Source organism: Scyliorhinus torazame, chromosome 24 (assembly GCF_047496885.1).
Source record: "Scyliorhinus torazame isolate Kashiwa2021f chromosome 24, sScyTor2.1, whole genome shotgun sequence".
In the NCBI taxonomy this organism is placed as follows: domain Eukaryota; kingdom Metazoa; phylum Chordata; class Chondrichthyes; order Carcharhiniformes; family Scyliorhinidae; genus Scyliorhinus; species Scyliorhinus torazame.
This window is the reverse complement of record NC_092730.1, coordinates 47,097,516-47,117,006: the sequence shown is the minus strand read 5'-3', so window position 1 is coordinate 47,117,006 and position 19,491 is coordinate 47,097,516. Positions and strand designations below refer to the sequence as shown.

The 19,491-nt window shown below is 45.5% G+C and overlaps 4 non-coding genes across 4 annotated transcripts; 3 read left to right on the top strand and 1 right to left on the bottom strand.

The window, feature by feature from the left end:
* Nucleotides 1-3,535: 3,535 nt before the first annotated feature.
* trnak-cuu (transfer RNA lysine (anticodon CUU)) lies at nucleotides 3,536-3,608 on the bottom strand. The gene has a single exon. It is a non-coding gene; the product is annotated as a tRNA-Lys (tRNA).
* Nucleotides 3,609-4,226: 618 nt separating this feature from the next.
* On the top strand, nucleotides 4,227-4,308 carry trnas-uga (transfer RNA serine (anticodon UGA)). Its single transcript has one exon. It is a non-coding gene; the product is annotated as a tRNA-Ser (tRNA).
* Nucleotides 4,309-9,461: 5,153 nt separating this feature from the next.
* On the top strand, nucleotides 9,462-9,543 carry trnas-gcu (transfer RNA serine (anticodon GCU)). The gene has a single exon. It is a non-coding gene; the product is annotated as a tRNA-Ser (tRNA).
* A 3,438-nt stretch (nucleotides 9,544-12,981) lies between these two features.
* trnan-guu (transfer RNA asparagine (anticodon GUU)) lies at nucleotides 12,982-13,063 on the top strand. Its single transcript has one exon. It is a non-coding gene; the product is annotated as a tRNA-Asn (tRNA).
* The last annotated feature ends 6,428 nt before the right edge of the window (nucleotides 13,064-19,491 follow it).

Below are 19,491 nucleotides of genomic sequence, written 5' to 3'. Positions count from 1 at the left end.
TTTCAAACTCCATGTATGTTTGACCAAATTCTTTCCTTAAATGTCTAAACCTTAGTCTGTAAGCTTCAGGCACTCGCTCAGATGCACTTCAGATGGGTTTCTTCACCTCCTCATACGTTCCAGATTCCACCTCCGGTCGTGATGCAAACACTTCACTAGCTCTACCTACCAGCTTTGTTTGAATCAGTAACGCCCACAAGTCCTGTGGCCATTTCATTTGTTTAGCTACCTTCTGAAATGAAATGAAAAATGCTTCCACTTCCTTCTCGTCAAACCGTGGCAATGCTTGGACATATTTAAATAGATTCCCACCAAGCCTTCGACTATGACGCGCTTTCTCACTATCCTCATCACTATCATCCAACTGTACGTTTCCCTTTACGTCTGCCAATTTTAACTGATTGTCATGTTTCATGGCCATTTTCTGAAGTTCAAACTCGCTCTCTTTATCTTTTTCCCTAATCTGTGTTTCCCTTTCTTTTTCTTTTTTTCTGCTAGGACTATTCTTTCTTTTCTCCTTTCTGCTCTCTCCTTTTCTTTTTCCTCTCTCTCTCTTTCTCTTTCTTTTTCCTCTCTCTCCCTCTCGTATTCAAGCCGCTTTAATTCTTTCTCATGTTCCATTTGTTTAATTTGCAACTGAATTTTTGCCATTTCCAATGAGTCAAACTCTATCGCATGCAACTTTAAATGCTTAACCACCGCCATAATTACTTCATCTTTTCGCATTTTGTCAGGTAAGGTTAACTGCAATGTTCTTGCCAAATCTAACAGTCTGCTTTTCGTTTCTGCCCGTAAAGTACTACGTGTGACATTCTCCACCCCCAAAAACTTCTGAGCCTCTGAAAGAGACATTGTTCACAACACTCTCCCCACGTAAACTAAAATACCACACCGGAAAAGCAACAATCCCTCACTGTCTTTCAGTTCACAAAAGCCAATCCAATAGATAGACTTTTATCCCGGATGAGCCCCCAATTTTTATGGGTGAGGCGTTTTCAGAACCCCAAAATGTATCATGGAGTTCAACCAACCTCTCCCTTTAATGGATTTGTTGCTTTTCCTAGCACACGGCTTTTTCCCTAGGTGTATTGTTATTATACAATTATGGACACGTGGGCTTTTAAACACAAAACACTGTTTATTCCATGAACTCAACTTCACATCTTAAATAAACATAGGATCTCTTAACACCCCTTACTTCAAAGATAACTCAGAAAATATTGCAACAGTAAATAATTCCTTAAAATGTTCCTTCAAACTTCCAAGAGACTTAACACCTTTAAACAGAATCACATCAGGTTAAAGGTTTTATAATTATCAGTTTAAATCACCCAAATGATCCAGAGATGGTCTTTTATGCCAGAGATCCAGCTCCCTGCAAACGAAGACACTCCCAATCTCTTTTCAAACTTGCAGCTCTCTGGAAACACACAGACACACACAAGGTGCTTTTTAAACTGAAAGTAAAAATCTGCAAAATGGCTGACCTAAAGCCGAGCTCCACCCACTCTCTGACCTCACTGTTTTCTTAAACAGCTAGGTCTTAAAGGTACAATCACATGACAGTGCACTATGCAACCATGTGATTTATCTACCTTCTGTATCTGATTCGTCATTGTTTGCGATACGACCTACCGCAGTGGTATCATCCACAAACTTATAGATTGAGTTGGAGCTAAATCCTGCCACACAGGATATGCCTCCATATTCAGCGGGTCCGACAATGACAAGACTGAAGAACGATCACTCGTCTATCCAATCAGTGAGGTTGGCCTCACTGTGAGACAAGATTAGCAGAAGGAAAACCAAATTAATTAGATTCAGATCACACGGTTATACTAGACCTGAAACATGAAAACCCCGCCATCTCACAATTCCCGTTCCAGCCTCCCCGAACCGGGGCCGGGATGTGGCGACTCGGGGCTTTTCACAGAACCTCGATTGAAGCCTACTTGTGACAATAAGAGATTATTAGTATTATTATTATTGCTCCTCGCCTGAGGTATGGTGATCCTCAGGTTAAATCACCACCAGTCAGATCTTACCCTCAAAGGGCCTATGGTCATCAGGGACTAGAGTGGCTTAATTTACTTTAGAACTGGATCAATGTATGACATTTCCAGGATGTGACTTCACTCAAGACTGGCCAAATGACTGACAGCCGGGACATTAACGACCATTGAGGAGTTACCGCTACCTGAGGCTTGGTGGGATTGCTGGTTTTAAAGGTTCATCATGAAATCTAGAGATAAAAAGCCGGGAAAGTGGACATGAGTATTATCATGAGATCATTAAAATGTAAAAGGAGGCCATTCTGCCAATGGACTCTGCAACGATATTCTGAAAGAGCCTCTGTGTCCCCACCACATCCCTGTAACACCACCCAACTTTCTGAACACTAAGGGTCAATTTAGCATGGACAGTCCACCTAACCCGCACACATTTGGACTGTGCGAGGAAATCGGAGCACCCGGAAGAAACCCACACAGACACGGAGAGAAAGTGCAAACTCCACACTGTCAGTGACCAAAGGCTGGAATTGAACCGGATCGCTGGCTCTCTGAGGTAACCACTGTGACAACGTGCCACCGTATGAGGTCATAACACGCCATATATCAGATCAAGCATGATCTCATTGAAATGCGGAGCATATTCGATGGGCTGAATGGCCTGCTTCTGCTCCTACGTCTTATACCCTGATATTGTGTAAATGTGTTCCTGTTCTTGGGTAAAACCCTTGTTAAACCAACACAGACACCGCATGTCGTCTGCATCTGATTATCTGGCGCAGAGAAGGTGATTGTGGAATACATGTCGTACCCATCAAACTCTGCTACTCACCTGAATGAGATTTGTTCTGTATCTGTAAATCACAGGTAGTGTTCGGGAGTGGAGGGAACACTCTGCACCTCAGTCTCTGGGACAGGTTGTGAGAGCAGAATTCCTTCATTATGAGTCAATGTCTGGGACTGTATGTGAGGGTGGGATTCAGTCTCTATTAGACATTGGTACTGAATGTCAGTGTGGAAATCTGTCTGTATCTATCAATCACAATTACCGTTTGGGAAAAGTGAGATTAATACACAACAGCAGCACTGCTGTAACAGACAGAGAAAGAGACACAAAAAAATCAGGAAGAGACTATCAGGACACACATACAATGACACACAGAAAAGGTGCCGAGATGGAGAAACTGTTTTTTTCGGAAAATGTTGTTTTCTGCTGCACACAGAGAGGCCCTGTTTGTAAAATTATTTCTTGCTGTGTAACTGAGCTCTCTGTAACCGTGACACTGCCGGTGACAGATCTTTACTGTGTTTGTGCCAAATCATTACTCGTTGTGGATGTGGTCCCAGTTGTGGAAATAAGATCCATCGGAAGCAGAACCGTGACTGAGACGACATTTTAATTCCATATTTATTAAATTTTGTCACGAAATGTTCGTTTAGACCTCTGGATTCCCAGTCATAACCTTGCGTTCCTGTTACGAAGAAAGTTCATTCAGCATCAATATTTTCAGATAATAACACGGAAGTGCCCAACGTGGGGCTCGAACCCACGACCCTGGGATTAAGAATCCCATGTTCTACCGACTGAGCTAGCCGGGCTGCTGGTGCACTCTTTATTAAGCGTCTTCTTGAAGAGAGCTGATGCGGTTAAGTCCTTCTGCCATACTCCCCACTCCTGACACCATGTAGAAATGCTCGTCTCTCAATGACTGGCGACCAATGACATGTAATAAAAAATAACTGACTTAATAATAAAGCAGCTCCTCCTGGCTTGTGCTCTGACTGCGATCCGGGGAACTGCCGGAATCCCGACACGTGACCATTTTAGTTGCGTCATCAGGTCATCAGGTGACCGTTCGGCCTGCACAGGTCTCCCTCTGTGCTGTAATTTCTAGATTTCATCATTTAAATTTTCCTCCAGACTGTAAAGTGTGGTCCTGTCCCATTTGAATTTCTAATATATTTCCAATGTAACTGATGTTGTTCCACAATCTATTTAATCGGTGGAATTGTGCGTTTCGGGAGCTGAGGTTTTCGAGTCTCTCAAGGCCTCTCTCCAAATCCAATGGTCATTTTCCACGAAGATTCAACCCCTCCTCACATAAACACCGGGGCCCCGTTGATCGTTTGAATGCAATAACTTCCTGGAGTGATTCCAGGCTGGTTTTAGAATGTATTCTATCGAACAAATTACTAATGAATGACACCCTGGGCACAGCTGCGATGGCCGAGTGGTTAAGGCGTCGGGCTTGAAATCCAATGGGGCTTCCCCGCGCAGGTTCCAGTCCTGCTCGCACCGACTGCGGTTCGAAGTGTTTGCTGAACTACCCGCGCAAGCCACTGACTCGAGAATAAATCGAAATGTTTGTAAATGAACCTATATCGAGCTCAGTCAGAAATTTAATGTTTTTTTGGGGAAACTGAACGAAATATAAAGAAGCTCGAACTCAAAACAACAATCAATAAATAATAACGTTTCCTGCAACGTTTGGAAGGAGAAGCAGCAACGGCAGCGAATGGAAACGTGGTTCGGTTTCATTCAGGTGAACGGATTTCTGGGTAAAAAGATCGTGGTAGAAATGGAACATATTTTATCTCTCTATCTGTTTCTTTGTTTCTTTCTCTCTCCCTCACTCACTGTTTTTGTGCTTCTCCGGGGACTGATTGGATACACGGTGAAACTCAGCCCTATTTCATCCCAACTCTTTTGGACGAATACGTCCTGGTGATGGACGGTCCTGAATCAGTGGAAGAATCGACAAACTATTCCATTCTTGGCTCTGTGAGAAGTTCCACCCCTGGTTGTGAGGTGGCTCTGGGATAAAGGGATCGAGAGAGAACGAGGTGACTGCAGTCTGACTCTTACTCTGAAAACCAGTTAGTGCGCCCTTGTACAAAGTGGATGTGTCTGAGAACAGGAGGAAAGCAGATCATGGGCCTGTGATTGATTTTATTGAGCCGGACCTTGAAAAGTGAAGCAAACTTCTAACCAGTCGGTGCCTGTCTGAGAACTGGTAAGGAACTACGGCTGATATTGAAACGGTTCATCTTGAATTAGTTACAGCAAATCGATTCTTTCAGAGGTGATGGTGTATTGTTTTCAGAGTCACTGTCATAGTTTCTTAAAATATGATTTGTGCTTGTTTTTGTTTTGTTCAGTAATTTGGGGAATCTATTTGGAGCGGGTGCAGTTGGTCAGTATCTGTGCCTCTTGCTTGGCAGCTCCCGGGAAGCAGCAGCTCCATTCCTATCGAGATCTGTGGACACAATCAGGAGATCCAAACTATTGCGCACTGCTCCCATCTCCTGGCTGAAAGCAAGTTGTGCAACAAGGTAACGATGTATTCGTGACACGTTTCAATTGGAGCAAAATAACATTAACATGGTTAAATATTATCATTGTAGTAATCACATTTAAATCCCCAGATATCTGATTTTTGACTGAGCGATGAGTTCATCCCGATTTCTCGGAAAATGAAGGATTCCCATTACAGCCATATTGGTTACAAGAATATCCAATCTCTGATTTAATACATTCCCCCGCTTCATTGTTTGTGTATTTGTTCTATATATGGAGGCAAAGTTTGAATAACTCAGTAACAGGTTGATCAATGTACCCGGAGAGGTGAAACTGCCGCCCCGAACTTCCTTCTATAAAGGTGATTCCAGTCACTCCCCACTTTCCCATCAGAACAACGTCACAGAAGAAATCACACCACCTTCACAGAACAACCATTCAGCACGAAAGTAAATTATCTGAACTATGCTGACCAGAATCAGTGTGCTCAAACGTTTGTTCAAGTTGAAACAAAAAAATGAGGAAGTGAATAGCTGTGTGGCTACCGCAGGACAGTAAAATCGTAGCTCCTGGTTTAAGGATCAGAGAGCCGCAGCGGAAGCGTGCTGGGCCATTAGCCCGACGTCAGGGAATCCTGGCTATTCTCTGCTATTTACATTCTCCCTGACACGAAAAGAAAACATAACTCACGTTCCTGTTTGCTTTGCAGCAAATACCTTTCAGAATCCTTCTTGCAGTCTCGTCCCAGGAATGAAGGAGACAGCATGGCACAGTACAACGTTGCAAAGCTCACACAGAGGGAACCACAGATAAAATGCTTTAAAGTCTCTGCTCAATTGATCCTCAAGATAAACACTTCCAAATTCCACCAATTCCATTGGGAAATGCATGAATATCGATTGTTTAAATTTTACATACATCTAACACCTCTCCGTCCACCCGGTCACATTCTATCACCGACAGTTCATGTGAATCTCCCCCGCTCTGTTGCGGTTCTGTGTCGTGGCCAGTAGATGTCAACACACTCTGGTAGAGCGTAGTTCACAGATTAGAGTGAGACACAACTGATAAAAATTGTTTTATTATATTAAAGTTGGGACGGCGGGATTTCGAAGAAGATAATATGTGGTGATGATCTATTCTTATATTTTGGTTGTGTTGAAGCCGTCAACATGTTGTATGTGGGAGTGAGGTGCATTCTCTCTGCACTTCTCTGGTCCCGTTTGTAAATGGGGGATTCCTGTCGCTCTCGGGTAATGTGTGAGAGTGTAAGAGACATTCTGAACCTGTCAGTCTTCGTCACTATATGTGCCTGTGGATACGTTGTCAGTGGAACCGCACCGTGACACCAGTTCTTCAGCGACCCACAGTACAGTTGAGGTTACCGGGATGACGTCTCCCATAATTCTCTTCAGCCACCTCTCCAGGATGAACCTCCTCCTGTTTGTAGACTGGAGGGGTTCTTTGGCTACTTGCCTGTAATAAGATCGCATATAAAAATTCCATTGAAGTAAATGAGTTGTATCATGTGGTTAAGGAGACGCACAATAATCCATTGTACTCTGCACACGTGGGTTCAAATCCCATCCTCGTCTGTCATGTGTCTGTTGTGTCTCTGGTCCACTTCATGAGCATGAAGTACAAATGCTGTGATTTTTTGCTTTGGTTCACGGGCTTGGCGGGTGGTGAATTCGGCGAACACTGTCTATGTTGAAACCACATTATAAAAAGGTGAGAAAGTTACTTATTTCACTCCCTGACCTAATTGCGCATACATTCTGAGTTGGAAACTGTTTCTTCGTCTCAGTTTGAAACTCACAAAGTCGCGCAAAAGGTAAGTTCATAAAATAAAGAAGCAGACTTCAGCCATTAGACCCATCGAGTCTGCCCGCCATTCTATCATGGCTGATATCTTCCCCATCTGCGAACTACAATGTTACAGATGAAGAGGTCGATTGCGATATCAGCAGGAACACCTTCTCCCTAGAACGCATGATCTCGGAGCTGGAGTAGGCAATTTAGCCTCCTGAGCCTAACACCTTCCATGTGATGTTGGCTGATCCCATCCTGGCCTCAACTCCACCGTCTTCCCGTTCTCCGTATCCCTTCAACTCCTTACCAATCAAACTCTCTCTACCACCTCCTTAAATTTACTCACTCTCCCTGCATCCAACGCAATCTGGGGTACCGAATTCCACAGAATCATAAACCCTTTGGAATAAGTAGTTTTCCCTCAAATCTTTTTTCACATTGCAATCTCTTATTCTAAGATCATGACCTCCTCTTTTAGAATGCCCCACAAGAGGAAGCAACAGCTCCACGTCAACTTTTTCCATACCTTTTGGCATCTGATACACCTCAATTAGATAATGACGCATACATTCTGAGTGTGAAACTGTTGGCCAGTCTTCCTCAGTTTGAAACTCACGATGTTGCACGATAACATCCGATTCAATGGCCGGGAATCGAACAGGGACAACTGCTTGGAAGAAAACTTTGCTCACCACTCTCCCACCGTCGCTGCATTTCCAATTTTGAACACCAGGTGGAATAGAAGGAGGCAGATACATTCAATCAGTTCATGGATGCAAAACGAATTAAGGCATATTGCCGTGCGTATTTGTGGGACGAAGTGGCCGAGTGGTTAAGGCGATGGACTACCAATCCATTGTGCCCTACACACGTGTGTTCGAGTTCCATGCTCGTTGATTTTAAATCCACTTTTCTCGGAAGTAGGCCTCCTTTTTCCAAGATGGATATGCAATCACTGATGTGACAATCTATTCCAAGTTATCAGGCCAGATTGCATCGAGTTGGGTTAGAGGACGGTGGAACGGAGGCAGACGTGTTTGGGGCTTAACCGCTCTTTGACACCAGTTCTTCTTCGGCTACCCACAGTACAGTCGAGGATACCGGGTTGACTTCTCTCATAATTACCTTCTGCCACCTCTCCTGGATGAACATCCTCCTGTTTGTGCACTGGAGGGTTGCTTCGGTCACTTGTCTGTGAGAAGGTCAGATATTAAAGTTCCATGAAGTGAAGGAGTTGTACCACGTGGTTAAGGGGATGCACAAGAAACCTTTGTGCTCTGCGCACTTGCGTTCGAATCCAATCCTCGTCTGTAACGTATCTGTTGTGTCTCTGTTTGATCCACTTCATGAGGGTGATGGAAAAATGCTGTGATTTTTAGTGTTTGGGGCTTGGAGTTGTGAATAATCGAACACTTTCCATATTGAAACCACTTTAGAAAATGACGAGAAAGTTACTTAATTCACTCCCCCCCATAATTGCGCACACATTCTGAGTTGGAAACTATTTCTTTCCCTCAGTTTGAAAGTCATGAAGCCGCGCAAACGATAGATTCATCAGATAGATGAGCAGTATTACGCCATTCGACCCATCGAGTCTGCCCGCCATTCGATCATGACTGAAATGTTCATCATCTGCTACCTGAAATGTTACGGAACAAGAGATCGATTGAGATATCAGCCAGAACACCTCCTCCCGAGAACACATAACATTGGAGCTGGGACATGCAATTTAGCCTCTTGGGCGTAAAACCTTCCATGTGATCTTGCCTGATCAAACAGAATGGCCTCAACACCACCGTCCTGCCCGTTCTCCAGAACCCTTCAACTCATTACCAATAAAAGTCTCTCTAAGTCCTCCTTAACTTTCTCACTGTCCCTGCATCCACCACACTCTGAGGAAGTGAATTCCACAGAATTACAACCCTTTGGGAGAAGTAGTTTTTCTTTTTTAAATTTGCCTCCTCATATTCTAAGATGATGACCTCTCGTTTTAGACTGCCCCACAACAGGTAACATCAACTCCACGACTACAGTATCTACACCTTTTCGCATCTTAAACACCTCACTTAGATAATCCGTATAAATTCTGAGTGAGAAACAGTTGACCAGTCTTCCTCAGTTTGAAACTCAGGATGTCGCGCAAAAACATCCGATTCAACTATTACTGCGATGGCCGGGAATCGAACCGGAGTCAACGGTTTCAAAAGCAGCGATGCTCACCACTATACCACCAACGCTGCATTTCCCCCGTCGAACACCTGGTTGAATAGAAAGAGGCAAATAATTTCCATCAGTTCATGGATGCAAAACGAATTAAGACGTATTGACGCGAATATTTGTGCGACGAGGTGGCCGAGTGGTTAAGGCGATGGACTGCTAATCCATTGTGCTCTGCACACGTGGGTTCGAATCCCATCCTCGTCGATTTTTCGCCCATTGTTTCTCGGAAGTGGGATTCATTTTCACGATGGATCTGCAATCACTGATGTGACAAACTATTCCAAGTTGTCAGGCCACTTGCATCGAGTTGGGTTAGAGGAGGGACGAATGGAGACACGAACGGAGGCAGACGTGCTTAACCCCACATTGCCACCACTTCTTCTTCGGCTCCCCACTGTGCAATCGAGGTTACCGGGTTCACTTCTCCCATTATTACCTTCTGCCACCTCTCGTGGATGAACGTCCTCCTGATTGTACATTGGTGGGGTGCTTCGGCTACTTGTCTGTGACAAGATCAGATATTAAAGTTCCATGAACTAAAGGGGTTGTACCACGTGGTTAAGGTGAGGCACAATAATCCATTGTACTCTGCACACGTGGATTCAAATCCCATTCTTGTCTGTAACGTGTCTGTTGTATCTCTGTTTCGTCCACTTCATGAGGATATAGAAAAAAGCTGTGATTTTTAGCTTTTGTTTAAGGGCTTGGCGGGCGGTGAATAGTCGAACACTGTCCATGGTGAAACCAAATAATAAAAAGCTGAGAAAGTTACTTTTCACTCCCTGCCCTAATTGCGCATAAATTCTGAGTTGGAAAATGTTCCTTCCCCTCAGTTTGAAACTCACGAAGTCGCACAAAAGATAAGTTCATAAAATATAGGAGCAGAATTAAGCCATTAGACCCATCGTGTCTGCCCCGCCATTCTATCACGGATGATGTGTTCCTCGTCTGTTACCTACAATGTTACAGATGAAGAGGGCGATTGATCTCAGCTAGAATACGTCCTCACTATAACACATGACCCTAGGAGCGGGAGAAGGCAATTTAGCCTCCTGAGCCTAACACATTCCATGAGATCTTGGCTGATCCCATCCTGGCCTCAACTCCACCGTCTTCCCGTTCTCCGTATCCCTTCAACTCCTTACCAATAAGAATCTCTCTCCCTTCTCCTTAAACTTACTCACTCTCCCTGCATCCAACGCAATCTGGGGTACAGAATTCCACAGAGTCATAAACCCTTTGGGATAAGTAGTTCTTCCTCAAATTTTAAAAAATTTACAGTGCCGAAGGAGGCCATTCGGCACATCGAGTCTGCACCGGCTCTTGGAAAGAGCACCCTCCCCAAGGTCCACACCTCCACCCTACCCCCATAACCCAACCCTACACTAAGGGCAATTCTGGACACGAAGGGCAATTTATCATAGCCAATCCACCTAACCTGCACATCTTTGGACTGTGGGAGGAAACCGGAGCACCCAGAGGAAATCCACGCACACACGGGGAGGATGTGCAAACTCTGCACAGACAGTGACCCCAACCGGAATCGAACCTGGGACCTTGGAGCTGCGAAGCAATTGTGCTATCCACAATGCTGCTCTAAAAGGCGGATGTGCTGCTAACAAATAGCAACTTGTTACCGTTTGGTATGAATGAGAATATGAATAGCCGAAGATGGTTTCGATCCATCGACCTTTGGGTTACGGGACCAGTACGCTTCCCTTGCGCCATTGAGCTCGTGACTAAATCTATTATTCTAAGAGCATGACCTCTCCTTTTAGAATGCCCCACAAGAGGAAGCAACAGCTCCACGTCAACTTTTTCCATACCTTTTGGCACCTGATACACCTCAATTAGATAATGACGCACACATTCTGAGTGAGAAACTGTTGGCCAGTCTTCCTCAGTTTGAAACTCACGATGTCGCGCAAAAACATCCGATTCAATGGCCGGGAATCGAACCGGGACAACTGCTTGGAAGAAAACTTTGCTCACCACTCTCCCACCATCGCTGCATTTCCAATTTTGAACACCAGGTGGAATAGAAGGAGGCTGATACATTTAATCAGTTCATGGATGCAAAACGAATTAAGACATATTGATATGTGCACTTGTGGGACGAAGTGGCCGAGTGGTTATGGCGCTGTGCTGCTAATCCATTGTGCTCTACACATGTGTGTTCGAATTCCATGCTCGTTGATTTTAAATCCACTTTTCTCGGAAGTAGGCCTCCTTTTTCCAAGATGGATATGCAATCACTGATGTGACAATCTATTCCAAGTTGTCAGGCCAGATTGCATCGAGTTGGGTTAGAGGACGGTGGAACAGAGGCAGACGGGTTTGGGGCTTAACCGCTCTTTGACACCAGTTCTTCTTCGGCTACCCACAGTACAGTCGAGGATACCGGGTTGACTTCTCCCATAATTACCTTCTGCCACCTCTCCTGGATGAACATCCTCCTGTTTGTGCACTGGAGGGTTGCTTCGGTCACTTGTCTGTGAGAAGGTCAGATATTAAAGTTCCATGAAGTAAAGGAGTTGTACCACGTGTTTAAGGGGGTGCACAAGAAACCTTTGTGCTCTGCGCACTTGCGTTCGAATCCAATCCTTGTCTGTAACGTATCTGTTGTGTCTCTGTTTGATCCACTTCATGAGGGCGACGGAAAAATGCTGTGATTTTTAGTGTTTGGGGCTTGGGGTTGTGAATAATCGAAAACTTTCCATATTGAAACCACTTTAGAAAATGACGAGAAAGTTACTTAATTCACTCCCCCCCATAATTGCGCACACATTCTGAGTGGGAAACTATTTCTTTCCCTCAGTTTGAAAGTCATGAAGCCGCGCAAACGATAGATTCATCAGATAGATGAGCAGTGTTACGCCATTCGACCCATCGAGTCTGCCCGCCATTCGATCATGACTGAAATGTTCATCATCTGCTACCTGAAATGTTACGGAACAAGAGATCGATTGAGATATCAGCCAGAACACCTCCTCCCGAGAACTCATAACATTGGAGCTGGGATATGCAATTTAGCCTCTTGGGCGTAAAACCTTCCATGTGATCTTGCCTGATCAAACATAATGGCCTCAACACCACCGTCCTGCCCGTTCTCCAGAACCCTTCAACTCATTACCAATAAAAGTCTCTCTAAGTCCTCCTTAACTTTCTCACTGTCCCTGCATCCACCACACTCTGAGGAAGTGAATTCCACAGAATTACAACCCTTTGGGAGAAGTAGTTTTTCTTTTTTAAATTTGCCTCCTCATATCCTAAGATGATGACCTCTCGTTTTAGACTGCCCCACAACAGGTAACATCAACTCCACGTCTACAATATCTACACCTTTTCGCATCTTAAACACCTCACTTAGATAATCCGCATAAATTCTGAATGAGAAACAGTTGACCAGTCTTCCTCAGTTTGAAACTCAGGATGTCGCGCAAAAACATCCGATTCAACTATTACTGCGATGGCCGGGAATCGAACCAGAGTCAACGGTTTCAAAAGCAGCGATGCTCACCACTATACCACCATCGCTGAATTTTCCCCATCGAATACCTGGTTGAATAGAAAGAGGCAAATAATTTCCATCAGTTCATGGATGCAAAACGAATTAAGACGTATTGACGCAAAGATTTGTGCGACGAGGTGGCCGAGTGGTTAAGGCGATGGACTGTTAATCCATTGTGCTCTGCACACGTGGGTTCGAATCCCATCCCCGTCGATTTTTCGCCCATTGTTTCACGGAAGTGGGATTCATTTTTCCACGATGGATCTGCAATCACTGATGTGACAAACTATTCCAAGTTGTCAGGCCACTTGCATCGAGTTGGGTTACAGGAGGGACGAACGGAGGCAGACGTGTTTGGGGCTTAACCCCACATTGCCACCACTTCTTCTTCGGCTCCCCACTGTGCAATCGAGGTTACCGGGTTCACTTCTCCCATTATTAACTTCTGCCACCTCTCGTGGATGAACGTCCTCCTGATTGTACATTGGTGGGGTGCTTCGGCTACTTGTCTGTGACAAGATCAGATATTAAAGTTCCATGAAGTAAAGGGGTTGTATCACGTGGTTAAGGTCAGGCACAATAATCCATTGTACTCTGCACACGTGGTTTCAAATCCCATTCTTGTCTCTAACGTGTCTGTTGTATCTCTGTTTCGACCACTTCATGAGGATATAGAAAAAAGGCTGTGAGTTTTAGCTTTTGTTTAAGGGATTGGCGGGCGGTGAATAGTCGAACACTGTCCATGGTGAAGCCAAATAATAAAAAGCTGAGAAAGTTACTTTTCACTCCCTGCCCTAATTGCGCATAGATTCTGAGTTGGAAAATGTTCCTTCCCCTCAATTTGAAACTCACGAAGTCGCACAAAATATAAGTTCATAAAATATAGGAGCAGAATTAAGCCATTAGACCCATCGAGTCTGCCCCGCCATTCTATCACGGGTGATGTGTTCCTCATCTGTTACCTGCAATGTTACAGATGAAGAGGGCGATTGATCTCAGCAAGAATACGTCCTCACTATAACACATGACCTAGGAGCTCGAGAAGACAGTTTAGCCTCCTGAGCATAACACGTTCCATGAGATCTTGGCTGATCCCATACTGGCCTCAACTCCACCCGTTCTCCATAACCCTTCCACTCATTACCAACAAAAATCTCTCGAACTCCTCCTTAAATGTATTCACTGTCCCTGCATCCATCGCAATCTGGGGTAGCGAATTCCACAGAATCATAGATCATAGAATTTACAGTGCAGAAGGAGGCCATTCGGCCCATCGACTCTGCACCGGCTCTTGGAAAGAGCACCCTACCGAGGCCCACACCACCCAATCCCCATAACCCAGTAACCCCATTCAACCAACCCTAAGGCCAATTTTTGGACACTAAGGGCAATTTAACATGGACAACCCGTCTAACCTGCACATGTTTGGACTGTGGGAGGAAACCGGAGCACCCGGAGGAATCCCACGCACACACGGGGAGAACGTGCAGACTCCGCACAGACAGTGAGCCAAGCCGGGAATCAAACCTGGGACCCTGGAGCTTTGGAGCAATTATGCTAACCACTATGCTACCGTGCTGCCCGAATCACAAGTCTTTAGAGGCTAGATTCACAGTATAAAAGTGATCCCCTACAGTGCAGGCTGTGTTTGCACTGAGTGCTGAATTTGGTGCATTTGAGTGCTATAGTGAGAGCTTGGTGACTGAGAGAGTGCTGAATTTCCTGCATTTGAGTGCTATAGTGAGAGTTTGGTGACTGACAGAGTAAAGTGAGGAGGGAGTAAGGTGCTGCTTGCATTTTGTTTCCTCCATTTCCGCAAAGAGTGAGAAGAGAGCCAGGAGTTTACAGAGAGTGCAGCTGACTGGGAGCAGTGTCGGAGGGCGGAGATCCAGTTGGTCCACAGGGCAGCTATATTCTGCAAGGTAAGAGGGGATGGAGGCTAGGCCAGTTGCATGCTCCTCCTGTAGGATGTGGGTGGTGAGGGATACCACCGATGTCCGCGCTGACTAGACCAGCGGGAAGTGCACCCAACTCCAGCTCCTCAAAGACCGTGTTAGGGAACTGGAAATGAAGCTGGATGAACTTCGGATCATCCGGGAGGCAGAGGGGGCGATAAAGCAGAGTTACAGGGAGGTAACCACACCCAAGGTACAAGACAAGAATAGCTGGGTTAGAGTCAGGTGCGGGGAGGGGGGGGGGGGAGGAGGCAGACAGTGCAGGGATCCCTCGTGGCCGTTCCCCTTCAAAATACGTATCCCGTTTTCGACGCTGTTGGGGGGGATGACCTACCGGGGGAAGGCCCTAGCGGCCAGGTCTCTGGCACTGAGTCTAGCTCTGGGGCTCAGAAGGGAAGGGGGGAGAATAGAAAAGCAATAGTTGTAGGAAATTCAATGGTTAGGGGAATAGATAGGAGATTCTGAGGTCGCGAGCGAGACTCCCGGAAGGTATGTTGCCTCCCGGGTGACAGGGGCAAGGATGTCTCGGATCGTGTCTTCAGGATCCTTAAGGGGGAGGGGGAGCAGCCAGAAGTCGTGGTAAACATTGGTACCAACGACGTAGGTAGGAAAAGGGGTGTGGAGGTAATAAATGAGTTTAGGGAGATAGGCTGGAAGTTAAAAACCAGGACAGACAGAGTTGCCATCTCGGGTTTGTTGCCGGTGCCACATGATAGCGAGGCTAGGAATAGGGAGAGAGTGCAGCTGAACATGTGGCTGCAGGAATGCTGTAGGAGGGAGGGCTTCAGGTACATGGATAATTGGAGTGCATTCTGGGGAAGGTGGGACCTGTACAAGCAGGACGGGTTGCATCTGAACCAGAGGGGCACCAATATCCTGGGAGGGAGGTTTTCTAGTACTCTTCGGGAGGGTTTAAACTAATTTGGCAGGGGAATGGGAACTGGATTTGTAGTCCAGCAAATAAAGTAGCCGATATTCAGGACGCCAAAGCGTGTAATGAGACAGTGGGGAAGGGAACACTGACAAAGGAGATTACTTGCAGGCATGGAGATGGCTTGAAGTGTGTATACTTCAACGCAAGAAGCATCAGGAATAAGGCGGGTGAACATATGGCATGGATCGGAACTTGGGACTACGATGTGGTGGCCATCACGGAGACTTGGATAGAACAGGGACAGAAATGGTTGTTGGAGGTCCCTGGTTATAGATGTTTCAATAAGATTAGGGAGGGTGGTAAAAGAGGTGGGGGGGGGGGGGTGGGGGCATTGTCAATTAGAGATAGTATAACAGCTGCAGAAAGGCAGTCCGAGGAGTATCAGCCTACTGAGGTAGTATGGGTTGAAGTCAGAAATAGGAAAGGAGCAGTCACCTTGTTAGGAGTTTTCTATAGGCCCCTCCAATAGTCGCAGATATGTGGAGGAACAGATTGGGAAACAGATTTTGGAAAGGTGCAGAAGTCACAGGGTAGAAGTCATGGGTGACTTTAACTTCCCAAACATTGAGTGGAAACTCTTTAGATCAAAATAGTTTGGATGGGGTGGTGTTTGTGCAGCGTGTCCAGGAAGCTTTTCTAACACAGTATGTAGATCGTCCGATCAGAGGAGGGGCAATATTGGATTTAGTACTTGGTAATGAACCAGGGCAAGTGATAGATTTGTTAGTGGGGGAGAATTTTGGAGATAGTGGCCACAATTCTGTGACTTTCACTTTAGTAATGGAGAGGGATAGGTGCGTGCAACAGGGCAAGGTTTACAATTGGGGGAAGGGTAAATACGATGTTGTCAGACAAGAATTGAAGTGCATAAGTTGGGAACATAGGCTGGTAGGGAAGGACACAAGTGAAATGTGGAACTTGTTCAAGGAACAGGTATTACGTGTCCTTGATATGTATGTCCATGTCAGACAGGGAAGAGATGGTCGAGTGAGGGAACCATGGTTGACAAGAGAGATTGAATGTCTTGTTAAGAGGAAAAAGGAGACTTATGTAAGGCTGAGGAAACATGGTACAGACAGGGCGTTGGAGGGATACAAGATAGCCAGGAGGGAACCGAAGAAAGGGATTAGGAGAGCTAAGAGAGGGCATGAACAATCTTTGGTGGGTAGGATCAAGGAAAACCCCAAGGCCTTTTACACATATGTGAGAAATATGAGAATGACTAGAGCGAGGGTAGGTCCGATCAAGGACAGGAGCGGGAGATTGTGTATTGAGTCTGAAGAGATAGGAGAGGTCTTGAACGAGTACTTTTCTTCTGTCTTTACAAATGAGAGGGGCCATATTGTTGGAGAGGACAGTGTGAAACAGACTGGGAAGCTCGAGGAAATGCTTGTTAAGAAGGAAGATGTGTTGGGCATTTTGAAAAACTTGAGGATAGACAAGTCCCCCGGGCCTGACGGAATATATCCAAGGATTCTATGGGAAGCAATAGATGAAATTGCAGAGCCGTTGGCAATGATCTTCTCGTCCTCACTGTCAACAGGGATGGTACCAGGGGATTGGAGAGTGGCGAATGTCGTGCCCCTGTTCAAAAAAGGTACTAGGGAAAGCCCTTTGAATTACAGGCCAGTTAGTCTTACTTTGGTGTTAGGCAAAGTCATGGAAAGGGTACTGAAGGATAGGATTTCTGAGCACCTGGAAAGACACTGCTTGATGAGCGATAGTGATCACGGATTTGTAGGTCTTGCCTTAAAAGGCTTATTGAATTCTTTGAGGAGGTGACCAATCATGTCCATGAAGGTAAAGCAGTGGATGTAGTGTACGTGGATTTGAGGAAGGCATTTGATAAGGTTCCCCATGGTAGGCGTATGCAGAAAGTAAGGAGGCATGGGATAGTGGGAAATTTGGCCAGTTGGATAACAAACTGGCTAAGCGATAGAAGTCAGAGAGTGGTGGTCGATGGCACATATTCAGCCTGGACCCCAGTTACCAGTGGCGTACCGCAGGGATCAGTTCTGGGTCCTCTGCTGCTGGCGATTTTCATTAATGACTTGGATGAGGGAGTTGAAGGGTGGGTCAGTAAACTTGCCGACGATACGAAGGTTCGTGGAGTTGTGGATAGTGAGGAGGGCTGTTGTCGGCTGCAACGAGACATAGATAGGATGCAGAGCTGGGCTGAGAAGTGGCAGATGGAGCTTAATCCTGAAAAGTGTGAGGTTGTCCATTTTGGAAGGACAAATATGAATGCGGAATACAGGGTTAACGGTAGAGTTCTTGGCAATGTGGAGGAGCAGAGAGATCTTGGGGTCTATGTTCATACATCTTTGAAAGTTGCCACTCAAGTGGATAGAGCTGTGAAGAAGGTCTATTGTGCGCTAGCGTTCATTACCAGAGGGATTGAATTTAAAGCCGTGAGGTGATGATGCAGCTGTACAGAACTTTGGTAAGGCCACATTGGGAGTGCTGTGTACAGTTCTGGTCGCCTCATTTTAGGAAGGATGTGGAAGCTTTGGAAAAGGTGCAAAGGAGATTTACCAGGATGTTGCCTGGAATAGAGAGTCGGTCTTACGAGGAAAGTTTGAGGGTGCTAGGCCTTTTCTCATGAGAACGGAGAAGGATGAGGGGCAACTTGATAGAGGTTTATAAGATGATCAGGGGAATAGATAGAGTAGACCGTCAGAGATAGTTTTACCGGGTGGAACAAACCATTACAAGGGGACATAAATTTCAGGTGAATGGTGGAAGATATGGGGGGGGGGGGATGTCAGAGGTAGGTTCTTTACCCAGAGAGTAGTGGGGGCATGGAATGCAGTGCCTGTGGAAGTAGTTGAGTCGGAAACATTAGGGACCTTCAAGCAGCTATTGGATAGGTACATGGATTACGGTAAAATGATATAGTGTAGATTTATTTGTTCTTAAGGGCAGCACGGTAGCATTGTGGAGAGCGCAATTGCTTCACAGCTCCAGGGTTCCAGGTTCGATTCCGGCTTCGTTTACTGTTTGTGTGGAGTCTACACATCCTCCCGGTGTGTGCGTGGGTTTCCTCCGGGTGTTCCGGTTTCCTCCCACAGTCCAAAGATGTGCAGGTTAGGTGGATTGGCCATGGTAAATTGCACTTAGTGTCCAAAATTGCCCTTAATGTTGGGTGGAGGTGTGACTTTGGGTAGGGTGCTCTTTCCAAGAGCCGGTGCAGACTCAATGGGCCGAATGGCCTCCTTCTACGCTGTAAATTCTATGATTAATTTAGGACAAAGGTTCGGTACAACATCGTGGGCCGAAGGTCCTGTTCTGTGCTGTATTGTTCTATGTTTTGGGAAAAGCATATTTTTCCTCAAATCTTTTTTAAATTTGAGATCTCTTATTGTAAGATTATGACCTCGCAATTTAGAATGCCCCACAAGAGGAAGCACCAACTCCACGTTTACTTTATCCATACCGTTTGACATCTTATACACCTCAATTACAGAATTGCGCATCAATTCTGAATGAGAAACTGTTGGCCAGTCTTCCTCAGTTTGAAACTCACAATGTCGCGCAAACACATCCGTTACAACTATTACTGCGATCGGACATGTAGTTTTTCCTCAAATGTTTTTTAAATTTGCTATCTCTTATTCTAAGCTTAAGAACTCTGGTTTGAGAATGCCGCAAAAGAGGAAGCATTATCGCCACATATACTTGATCCTGACCGTTTTGCAATTTATACACCTCAAGTAGATATCAGCGTAAAACGCCACAGTTAGAAACTGTTT